General features: G+C 35.3%; 1 long non-coding RNA gene across 2 annotated transcripts; it reads right to left on the minus strand.

The window, feature by feature from the left end:
• Nucleotides 1-8,795: 8,795 nt before the first annotated feature.
• LOC121117898 (uncharacterized) lies at nt 8,796-12,028 on the minus strand. Of its 2 annotated transcripts, none has more exons than XR_011779989.1 (2): nt 10,456-12,028; nt 8,796-9,244 (listed from the first exon to the last, which is right to left on the minus strand). It is a non-coding gene; the product is annotated as an uncharacterized lncRNA (long non-coding RNA). The 2 variants fall into 2 exon arrangements; XR_005864269.2 differs by having other exon boundaries at nt 10,460-11,237.
• Nucleotides 12,029-12,302: the final 274 nt, after the last annotated feature.

Here is a 12,302-nt window from a genome sequence, read left to right on the forward strand (position 1 = left end):
TGGCGCGTATCGAGCTTATGTTTAGTTGTTTCATCCTTCGGAAGAACACTCTCAATTTTCAGCCAGATCGGTCTATTTCTTTCTGTTTGATATTCGTTTGAATCGAGGAATCGGAAGGAAAGATTTGGCAATAGTCTTTTTGATTTGCAAGGAATAATCCTCATCGACTATCTGGAAAACGGTATAACTATTAGAGGTGCATATAATTCATCGTTATTGGACCGTTTGAAATCCCGGCTGCAAGAAAAAGATCCACGATTGGCTCAGAAAAAGGTAATTTCCCATCACGAGAATCCATCAGCTCACACCTCAGCAGTTGTGGTTGCAAAATTAATGGAAATACCGAATTTGGAAACCACTTATTAACTATTATATTCCAAGATGTAGAGTCCCCATATTGTTTATCAAGCTTCTTTTTAGTCTCTTGAGGTGTTTTGCCTTTCATAAAGTAATTTCTAGTCAATACACGAAAATAAACAGTAATTAATATACTGATCTACTGAAAGATTTCCTTTGTTCTTCCAATAGATGCTAACTAAACTTAACCTCGATACGGCCCATTTGTCCCATCTCTCCGACCTTACACGGACTTTTCAAACGACCCTCGTAGCAAGGTTATATAGACTGGAATTACTCCGACCTTGATCTTCCATTCATCTCTGAGTTCAAAAGGAACTTAAATTAATAATTCCTCAATAAATCCTCTGTGTTACTTTTTGTCATTCATGTTAACTCTTTATACTTAGATGTTCTCTCCTGAAGAATCTTATTATATTTTATAACAGCTTTAGAAAATAAATTTTAAATCTTCTAGTAAAAAAGAAAAAATCCTATTCTTTTTTTTGTGTTTTCTCCTTCTGCGGACGCTCTTGCTGTTCAATATTTTTAAAGAAAAGTTTTCAATTAACCATCTTTTCAAAATATCTTGCTGAGAACGAGGAGGGGGAGGGGGCGTACACCCCTTCCCTACAAACCACCATTGATAAGTATCGCACTTTAAGAATTGAGGTGACATCATATTTATAGTAATTAATATGTTAATTTAATGGAATTTCAAAAAACGTCGAAGAAGCTCTTCCTAACAAAGATTCTTCAAAATTTGATGTTTTCTATATTTGATACAACTCTAGTTTTTAGTCTTGAAAGGAGGCACAAATGAATGTAATGTGAATTTGAGACGTCTATACAAAATATGCTCCTGTTATAAAATATTGTAGACACTATGGAAAGAAGAGAAAACACATCCCCACTTTCATATATTATACAAGATATTTATATAGAATCATTAAACCCACACGAAAAAAAGTCCTACTGTTTGTATCCCCCTAAAAGTCAATGATCCATGTGGTCTTAGAAGAAAAATAAAAAGGATACGGACTCTGAATTTCAAGTAGGAAAGAAAGACATCATTGGATTGTTCCTTTGAATATATAAATATATATAAGTACCCATACATAGAAGTAGGTATTTAGATAAGAAGAAAACAGACTTTGTTCAATTGTATTGTTCAAAGTATGATTATGAGTGATCAAAAAGCAAACAAGAATTATTATACTCAAAATTGAGTGTGGATTACAATTGTGTTCTTCAACAAATTATCCTCTATTTCTATCATCAAATTATTCTTATTAAACCTTTTAGTGTGCTGCAAATTGCACTTAAAATAATCAATTGATCATCACAATAAAAGAATGCAAAATTGACAGATTTTATTTGAAAGGGAATATCATATTTTGTGGGTAGCGTAACAAATTTGAATACAAAGCCTATAATTGATTCAGATATGTCTATGAAATATTGGTTTGTATGTATATATTCTTTTTATTATGAGGGACTGAGCCTTAGCTCTGGTTTTTGAAAATAAGTATTTTTCTGACAAACTAACTAACTTTGTTTTCATTAATAAAGATAATAGATATTGTACCTAGCTTAAAATTCCAAGACTATCTGGAACACAAATGACTTTATAGGAGAGATTTTTAACTTTCTTGTAGTACTAAGCCCCATCACCTTCATATCTACATAAAGTAAAATCCTCTTTATATAGGAATACACAGCGGAAATGCCTAATCTCAAAAACTTTATATGCGTGTCTTGACGACTGTCGAACCTACTGAACTGACTGATAGGATCCCAAGAGTTTTATCAAATCCTGCTAAGAAATAACAACAATGAAATCCTTAAGGTCGATTCACTAACGGGCGCAAAGAAGTTTGCATCTCTACTCTTTTGGTTGTGTACAGTTTTTCCCTGACTGACTTTTGTGTTTATTTAACGCAACCTTTCATTTTTTATGAATTAAAATTAAGGAGGGAAGAGAACAGGAATAATTAAGATATTTAAGGAAAAAAATGAATTCGTAAATCTCATTTTTTTTTAAAGGGAGCCTTACTTCTTCTTATTTGCGTTTTTTTGGTAATGTTCCGGTAAAATGTGAAGAGTCCATTCGAATCTATTTTAATAAAAATACTGTCATTATATGGTTATAGCAAACAGCTTTAGGCTGTGAGGAAACTAACAAATATTGTTCCAGGGAAAGTTAGAATCCAATGCTACTTTTTTTTGAGAAATTCTGGAATCTTTAGGATAAAGTTTCATAAAAATTGGAAGGTTGTGCTAAATATACACAAAATTAGCTCAGGGGAACACCGAACACAACAAAAAAAGGAGAGACGCAAACTTATTGGCGTCCATCACTAAACTGATTTTTAGACTTATATTTCCATTTAATGATATTTGAATGTCAGTCTATATTGTTCTTTACCTTTCCTCCCAATGGTCAATAGGATCGATAAAGTGACTATTTTAATCAAAATAATTATATAAACTCTAGGATAATTAGCAGTTTCATAATTATGACATAAGGTCCTTAATGTTTAAAAAGTCGTTCGATAAAATAATCTTTGCTAAAGGAAGTCGTCATGAACACAGCTCCCAATGATTGTAATAATAAACTTCAATAATTTCTAAATTAAGGATAGTGACAAACTGTTCTTATCAAGAAAGTTTTAATAAAACAATTTAATAAGGTAAACTGAGGTACTTTACTGTAAAATAAACTTGAAAATGATGCATTCTAAAGAGAACTTTAAAATTTGGGATGTTTTTCAAATACCCATAAAAAGGATGGAAATAATGGGTGAGGACTCAAAAATTAGAAAATTTTAAAAGCCGTTTTCACTTCTAAATTATTTTATTTTGTCCCATTTTATGGCAAATTTTTGAATCAAAAGTTAGTAATTCAACCATTTTCTACAGTTATTATTCAACATGTATCCCTCCATTTTGAATTAGGGCTTCAATACGGGGACAAACAGAAGCACAACTGGCTTTGATAAAATCCAAAGACAAGTTCTATCACTCCTCCGTGATTACAGTCTTCAGGGGATCGACATTAGGGTGATAAGTTGTTATGTATTGTCTTTTATATACTTTTAGCTCATGACGTAGGGATTTGTTTTAAATAGATGGTAATGTACCTATAGTTTTACGAGTTGATATATTTTAATAATTATGTCTATGTACATCCTTTTTAAGTGTAATCCCTAATAGAATATATATTTAGTGTATGATTGTACCCCCAATAAAAAGGTCTTCTTATTGGCTTTACTCCGGTCCGTTACTTCCGTCTGTTGGTAGTGTTCGTAGAACACTACAAGTGGCGACGAAGATGGTGAAACTACTACCGAGGCTCACGCTCGCGGAGCTGAGATGCTAATGTTCCAGGTTGGAACTTGGAAGTGAGGACGAGTTGAGGGGTAAAAAGAAATTGGAACTCGTGGCATTGGTGAGAGAGTACATCGAGGGTTGTGGCTGTGATCCCAAGTCCTTCGATTTCAACGATGGGGATCAAGCCTCTGGAGATGGTGCTTCAGGCACGACGGGACAGCTGGGGGTACGACAGCCCTCTCCATTCGTGATGGATAGTCCACGAAGGGGCCATAGATGGTCGTCATGGTGGGACGAATTCAAAATTTACGTGTCCTTGTTTGGGGAATTGTCCTCGGAACGTAAAAAGTATCTCCTGCTTCACTGTGCTGGGACAGAGATCCAACAATGGTTCAACACCATCCAGATTGTTGCTTTGCCTGAGGAGGACGTCTTCACCTCGACGGTAAGGGCAATTCGGGATGCTTTCTCCCCAACGGAAAGTCTGTTGTTTGAACACTTTCGGCTGTCTGAGATGAAACAGGGAGTCGGGGAGCCTGTGGAAGATAACGTGACTCGGTTGCGTGGCCAGCCAAAGTTTGGTCGGTTTGCGTGTGGGAGCTGCAAAGTTTCGTTCGAAGACGAAATTATTCTCGACGTGGTGTTTAAGAACACGTCGTCCCCACGGCTCCGCCAAACTGTCTTCGAGAGAGGCAGTACAAAATTGACAGACGTGTTGCCATTAGCCAGAGCATTGGAAACTCCATCAGCCAAGCCAAAGAAATGGGATCGAGTGAAACTGTAATGGCATCCGAGTATAAGGGGCCAAAAGGTATCCGTCACTCCAAAGGGACGTGGTCGATGCAAAAGGCTAATCTCCCTTATATCCCAAAGTGGCCAATCCCTGGATCCAGAGTTGATTCGACCGGTTCTGGACTTTCATGTTCCTGCATCTTGTACTGAAATTGAAATCTTTCTTGGACCTTGTACAATACTATGGTCATTTTATACTACATCTATCAGAGGAAGTTTTTCACGAACCCCTCCTGAAAAAGCTGTTGGTGTTGTCGAACTAATGAAGAAGGGAATGTTGTCTTCTCGTGGTCTGAAATTTGAAAAATTTGATTGGTGTCATTTGTCAAGACGGACCCATGTAAAGGATCCGTCATTTTCAAGAGTTTGATTATTACGAAATGTAGAGCATTCCCATCTTTTTCTAGCTCTCCGTGTTCTTCTAGAGAATCGTCCCTCTTGTCCGCGTTACAGGAGGATCAAGATCTGTGCAGCACTGTGGAGGCGGCTAGAACGGGTGTATAGGACAGTGCCACCCTCAGGGCCTACTCCCAAAGGAAGAATTGTTTGTCCCTCAAGAATGGTTTGTTGTTTTGGGGTGTCCGCCTCATCGTCCCTCTTCCCTTGAGAAGAAAGTTTATCCAAGAATTACATTTGACGCATCGAGGCGTTGTAAAGATGAAATCTGTGGCTCGAAGTGATTGGTGGCCCGGCTTCGATAATGATGTTGAGGATTTTGTATCAGCGTGTCGCACATGTCGGGAAAGTGCTCCGGCCCCAGCGTCACAATTGACTCCCTTCTCGCATGCGAATGTATGGGAGAGGGTCCACGTGGATTATGGAAAGATAAAGGGCAAAGATTTTTTAATACTAATGGATGCTGGGTCCAAGTGGATAGAAGCGGCGTACATGACAAATACATCGTCAGAGGCTACGCTTAGGCAACTTTTTGCGTGGTTTTCGCGTTTTGGATTCCCGAAGAAAATACATTCGGACAATGGCTCACAATTCACAAGTGATTTTTTCAAAGCAAATATGTCCGAATGGGGGTTGGGGTAGCCCATTCCTCCTCTCCCCCATATCATCCGCAGTCCAATGGGCAAGCTGAAAGAGGAGTAAGGATTATTAAAAATGGGATAAAGAAAAATATAGGAGCATCACTTGAGGAAATCTTATTTGCCTACAGGGCAACACCGTTAGAGTGTGGGAGCACGCCATCTGAGCTGTTCGGCGCACGCCGTATTTGTACGCAATTGGATGGATACCTTCCGTCTTCTCCTCCTCATTCTCCTTCTCTTTCTTCATCACGAACTGAAAAATTTAAAATCAAAACAGCCCACGTGGGTAGCTGGAGTGATACAAAGGAAGATTGGGGATGTGCTGTGGTCAATTCAGACCCCACAAGGAATGGTTAAAAGACACATTAATCAACTTTGTCCTCGAGTACAAGTTGAATGAGGGGTGGGGTTATGTATTGTCTTTTATATCTTTTTAGCTCATGATGTAGGAATTTGTTTTAAATAGATAGTAATGTACCTTTTGTTTTACGTCTTAATATATTTTAATAGTTATGTCTATGTACATCCTTTTTAACTTTAATCTCTTATAAAATATATATTTAGTGTATGATTGTACCCCCAATAAAAAGGTCTTCTTATTGGCTTTACTCCAGTCCGTTACTTCCGCCTGTTGGTGGTATTCGTAGAACACTACAGAAGTCTTGTTCGTCTTGCCCTCCAAGCCACAACAAACATCGGATTCTATGGGGTTCACGTCAGGTGAGGACGAAGGCCAGAAGGCAGCTATGTTCTCCCTACAGAAATGATGCACCTTCTTGAGCTTGTGTGTCGGGACACTGTCTTGGTTAAACACAGGGTACTCTCTGGAGAACGTCCTCTTTAACCATGACAAGACCTGAGGACCTTGTAATAGACTTTCCCTGTTGACTTTCTCTTTGGTCTTGAAGAAGTAGGGAGGCATCTTGCTGTCGTTGGAAGCCATGACGTGGAGGACCATGATCTAAGCTGGATGTTGGATCCTGAAAGTCGATTTCAGCGTTCAATGTGATGTTCTTCTTGTCGGAGATCGTCGATTAAGCAAAAATATCACTTGACGTCAAGTACAAAATTATCATATTTTTCCTGTTCAGAACAGCGTTCAATGTGATGTTCGATTTTAAGTATCGGAGATCGATTATTGTGATATTGGAGGCATATCGTACACAAATAAGTTTTTTAATCCATTTTCTAATTTTTTTGCTTGTTGCATATTAGGACATTTTGATCGCTAAATCAAAAATTTTAAACAAACATCAAATTGTAGCTTTTTGTAAGTTTTTTCGAATGACGTCAAGTACAAAATTATCATATTTTTGTAACTGAGGCTAGATGATCTCGAAGAGAATTCTAATTTTTGAGTCCTCAACCTGTAGACTGGATAGAACTGTTGTCAAACGATTTTAATGTATCATTTTTCCATTTTAAGGAACTTTTCCTTCACTTTAAATACCCCCAATATCATCTAATTAAAAATACTTTGACCTTCCCATTTACCATCGCCAGCATTCTCTGGAATGCTGGCGATGGACTTGATGCTCCAGGAATTGTTCACACAGTCCACAATAAATATTTTAAATACATACTAACTAATCTGTGCGTACACATGATTCCGTAGCTCAGACATTCTAAAATAACTTTGATGTTTATTGATATAGAATAATAATAAATTAAAGCAAATCATTAAAGCTCTTACGTCAAACAAACACATTTTCGAACGTACTATTGTAAATTAATGTAAGATTATAGAAGTTAATGTTGCTTCAAAAGGTTTTTGAGAATTGATAGATACTGAATGAAATACTTGTTTAAAAGATGTTTTATAATGAAACCCTAGTGAAAGTTTAAAGAGTTGGCCAATATAAAAAAGACGCGAAAATTTTGATTACTTTGTCACAATTTAAAATTAATAATATTGAGTTATGACACCGTTTTTTTAACTTGACTTTTCTTTTAAAAAATGAAGCACAAAAAAAAGGGTAGCCCAACCACTTATTAATGGCCATAAATGTATTTTTAGTATTATATCTTTAATATCATACCTAAAAGCATTGCTAGCTTTCATCATTTGGAAGAGCTGACCCCCAAAAATGATTAATACCGTAATATAATTACATATATAGGTTTATTATATACGAGGGTTGTTTGGAAAGTCGGTACTATGTACAAGAGTTGGCACTACTGGGGCGTATTGGGGTTATGTTTAGTTGATAGCATCTTTTGGAAGAACACACAACAACTTCAACTAGATCGGTCAATGTCTTTCTGTTTGGCATTCGTTTGAATCGAGGAATAGGCCAGAAAGATTATGGTGACTGTCTTTTTGATTTGCAAGGAATAATCCTCATCGACTATCTTAAAAACGGCAAAACTATTACAGGTGTATATTATTCATCGTTATTGCACGGTTTGAAAACCGAACTTCAAGGAAAAAGCACACAATAGGCCAACAAAAAAGTATTTTTCCATCACGACAATTGACTAACTCACACCTCAGCAGTTATGGTCGCAAAATTAATGGAAATAGGATTCCAACTCGAGATATTGACAGCACTAGCAATCTCACGCACCTTCACCCTTCTGTCATCCATCAGCGTATCACGGTTTTTATCAATGATTTCTGGAGTAGTAACCTCAACAGGGTGTCCAGAAAGTTCACCGTCACTTGTGCCCATATGGCCACTCCGGATATTTTGAAACCACCTATAAACTGTTATAATCGATGGAGTAGAGCCCCTAAAATTTTTACCAAGCTTCTTTTTTGTCTCTTGAGGCGTTATATCTTTCATAAAGTAATGTTTAATCAAGAAACGAAATTATTTTTCGTCCGTTTTTTTAAATAAAATCCATTTCCTCGATTCAAACGAATACAAAGCAGAAACAAATAGCTACATCTAGCTGAAAGTTGGTGTGTGTTCTTCCAAGAGATACTCCAAACTAAATATAAGTTCAATATGCACCATTTATCTGACTTTGCACCTATTTTTCAAACGACCCTCGTATATTTGATAAAAATCTTGGAGCGGGGGACTCAAAAAAGAGCTAGCAACGCGGCTTATACCACCTAACTTCCATCAGTCGATCTAATATGAATACAATATTCATTCTCAAATTAAGTTAGAAATTGATACTATAAAAAATATAGATTTTACAAGTTTTATTTTATTTTTTAAATCTATCAAAAAAAAAAATTGTTGGAAAACATAAGTTTTTAAAGTGCTGAAAAAATTTACCCTCTTCCTCATCCCTAAAAAAAGTTTTGATTGATGAGATTTCTCATAAAAAAACTAAAACATGTAATAAGTTTTATACATGTATTCTTTATTCATGAGTAATTTTTACAAAAAAAAAATTGTCAAATAAAATATAATATCTACAGGAATAAGTGATGGGACTACTCCTCTGGCGATTGCATTTCTTTAATACATTTAAAAACACTATTATTTTCTGTGAACATATGAATATGGGTTATGAGTAAATTATAGTAACATCTTGAAAGGAAAAAATTTGGTGTATAGCAAAAATAATTTCACTTCCATTATAAGATCTTCAGTTGTTTCCTAGCATGTAATGTATGCATAAGGTTTTAAATTGTAAGCATTTTTTAGCGTGTGAGTTATGTTGTTGTTGTTGTTGGCAACCTGAATAGTGCTTCGATGTTGAGAAAAGAGCCTCCAAGTATTAAGTCCGGGGCGTCCACAGGTGGTGGGTTGTAGCCCTCATCCAATTAAGGGACTTGTGCGTAATAACTAAATAATTGATTTTTTTTTCAAAAAATTGAATATAATCTTCTGAGATTTTCGAATTTTGGATTAACTGTGGATTTTTGAATTTTTTTCATTTAAAAAAAAAAAAATTTCAAATAAAAATTGTTTGGAAAACAATTTCAAAAATCCAAAGCTATTCACAAAAAATTATATTTTTTTAATTTCAAGTATAAAGTTTTTGAAGAAAAAATTAAAAAATCAAAGAGAGTAAAAATTAAAAAATTAAATTAAATTTTTTGAAAAAAAAATTCAAATATCAAATTTTTTTAGTAAAAGGTGAAACTTCAAGTATCAAACGTACCTACATATGCATTGTGCGTTATCTGGATGTATTTAAAAAAAATAACAATTATATTTTTGAACAGAAACAAACTATTTGACAATATTTTTTTCAAATCTCTGATTGTAGTTATAAAAAAACCCCCAAATTCTTTGGTTTTGTCAATGCCTCTAAAACACATTAAGAGGAGTAACAATCGTAGTACATAGAACACAGTATTAGCCACAAACTCTTTTCTGTGTTATATGCTATAAGCAACTGCTCTAAAACTCCCTAATATATGTACTCTATTCGTGATGCAATTTTTGATTTAATAGTTTTAGGGGTGTGAAGTGATGTATGAGATATGGGGGTTAATTGGAAGAGGATCTACATTTTCCAATTTTTAGAGTGTTGTTAATGTTGCAACAGTAATATAATTTATCCAGCCAAAAGTTTAATTGCATCCGAGAAAGGCCACAAAATTCTCAAAAATGATACTCTTTTTGGGTATTTTATAATCTTTTGCTCTAACAAGGCTACAAAAGCCCCATTTAGGATTACTCTAATCCATTAGGGAAATTAAATGGAAGCCTACAAAATATTATCCTTATTCGTACATAATTAACTTCAATCAATTAACAAAATCATTCTCTCTTACCATCTCAAATAAAATTGGCATAAATATATGGTGAGCTCCACATGGCATCCAGATTTTTTAATAAAAAAACTGTTATTACAGAGAGGGGCATTTAATATATGTGCCCCTACACATCATGGCGACGGGCTTGGTTATATTATAATTTATAAGCCTAAAGTATTGTCATGTAAGACTTCGAGCTCACTTCTGTGTTTAAAAATTACAAATACATATGGTTCTTAATTTCATTCATCTATGTTTTTAATTTTTATGAAGGACTACTAAAGAGTTTACCTACGCATTTGTCCTTGGTTTTTATTAATAGAAGAAGGTGAGCTTCTGAGGTTTTGTTGACTTTTACAATTTTCACACATCCATCTATTTAGTACAGAGTACGTGCAAAGTCCGAAATACACCAACTTTGTGGTAGAATGGTCTATTTTTTTCTGTTTTTCATTCATTTGAATCGAAAAATCGGCAGGAAAAATTATGGGGATTGTCTTTTGGATTTGCAAGGAATAATCCTCATCGACTAACTAGAAAAGGGTCAAACAATTGCCAGTGCATATTATTCATCGCTATTGGACCGTTTGAAAACCGAGCTGCAAGAAAAATGCAGACGATAGGCCCACAAAAATTAATTTTCCATCACGACAATGCACCAGCTCACACCTCAGAAGTTGTGGTCACAAAATTAATGGAAATATTATTCCAACTCGAGATGCCCACAGCACTAGCAATCTTACACACTTTCACTCTTTTGTCATCCATCACCATATAATGGATTTTATCAATGATTTATGGAGTAGGAACCTCAACAGAGTGTGTAGAACGCTCAACGTCAATTTTGCCCATATGAGCACTTCTAAAATTTTGAAACCACTTATAAACTGTTCTAATCGAAGGTACAGAGTCGCCATAATGTTTATCAAGGTTATTTTAGTCTCCTGATGCGTTTTTCCTTCCATTTTTTGAAAATCACTCTACTTCCTCTATTCAAACGAATGGCAAACAGAAAGAAATAGACCGATCTGGCTGAAAGTTGGTGTGTGTTCTTCCATGAGATGCTGCTAACTAAACATAACCTCTATACGTATCAGTATTGTCAACTTAAAACGCTCACTATATATCGAGTGGAATGAAACGGAAGGAATGTTTACAATTAATTATTCATGATCACTTCATTTAATGGAGTTGCACTTTATCGTAATGACCTTTTCTTTAATAACGGGAGTGGCGAAGTAACACGATAACTTCCACACATTCGCCAATGAGTCTCCAGCTAGTCTCTTCTATTTGATGAAGAATGTTTATGAAAATCAATAAATCCCAACAAAGTTAATACAGTCAATACAAATAAGTCATAGTGATTGACTATATATTTTGGTCTTGGATGGAATGAGTGAATTGATGATGACAAGGCTTAAGAGTTAACACAGAATAAGGCTTCCATTTCATTTCCCTCATGGATTAGAGTGAAATTATACAATATTCGTCTTTCCTCGCTGTAGTCCACTATCTAAAAGTGATCCTCTTGAGAAACTGAGACTTCGCTCATATTTTTCACCATGACGAGGAAGATCCTCAATGGATTTGAATGTCTTTAATAGAATGACACTCTTGTAAAATTGTAGAATCAAGAATGTAGATTGTTGAGACAGACCCGGAGGACATATACTTGGGACTTCAATTCTTTGAAATAAAGGATTATTGATAGAGTTGTTTGATGAGAGCATATTCCAGGAGACTAATGTCCTTCACTTTAATAGCAGAAATATGGATTCCTAATGTCTCGAAACACGGAGTAGATGAGGAGAATGGATGACTGAATATAATTAGTAATTAGACATCAACAGCTGACACACACACTATCGTAGATAAATTGAGTGAAGTCAAATTCTGTAGTAAGTCCCCTTTTTTATATGTCCAGAATAGACACTCCAAGACTTTACCAATACTTGAGGTTGGAAGAACGGTACGAATTTAAAAGTTCCGTTTCAAACAATGGAATAGTACTATTGGAAAGATAATGAATCGGAATGATAGGACATATGAAATTCGTATCGATAATGGAAACACATATTGGAGAAAGAGGAAGTTTATACGTTTGTTTTGAGAAGAAGAGAAAAATGGAAGCATTC

This window comes from Lepeophtheirus salmonis, chromosome 5, assembly GCF_016086655.4.
Source record: "Lepeophtheirus salmonis chromosome 5, UVic_Lsal_1.4, whole genome shotgun sequence".
Lineage (NCBI taxonomy): Eukaryota > Metazoa > Arthropoda > Copepoda > Siphonostomatoida > Caligidae > Lepeophtheirus > Lepeophtheirus salmonis.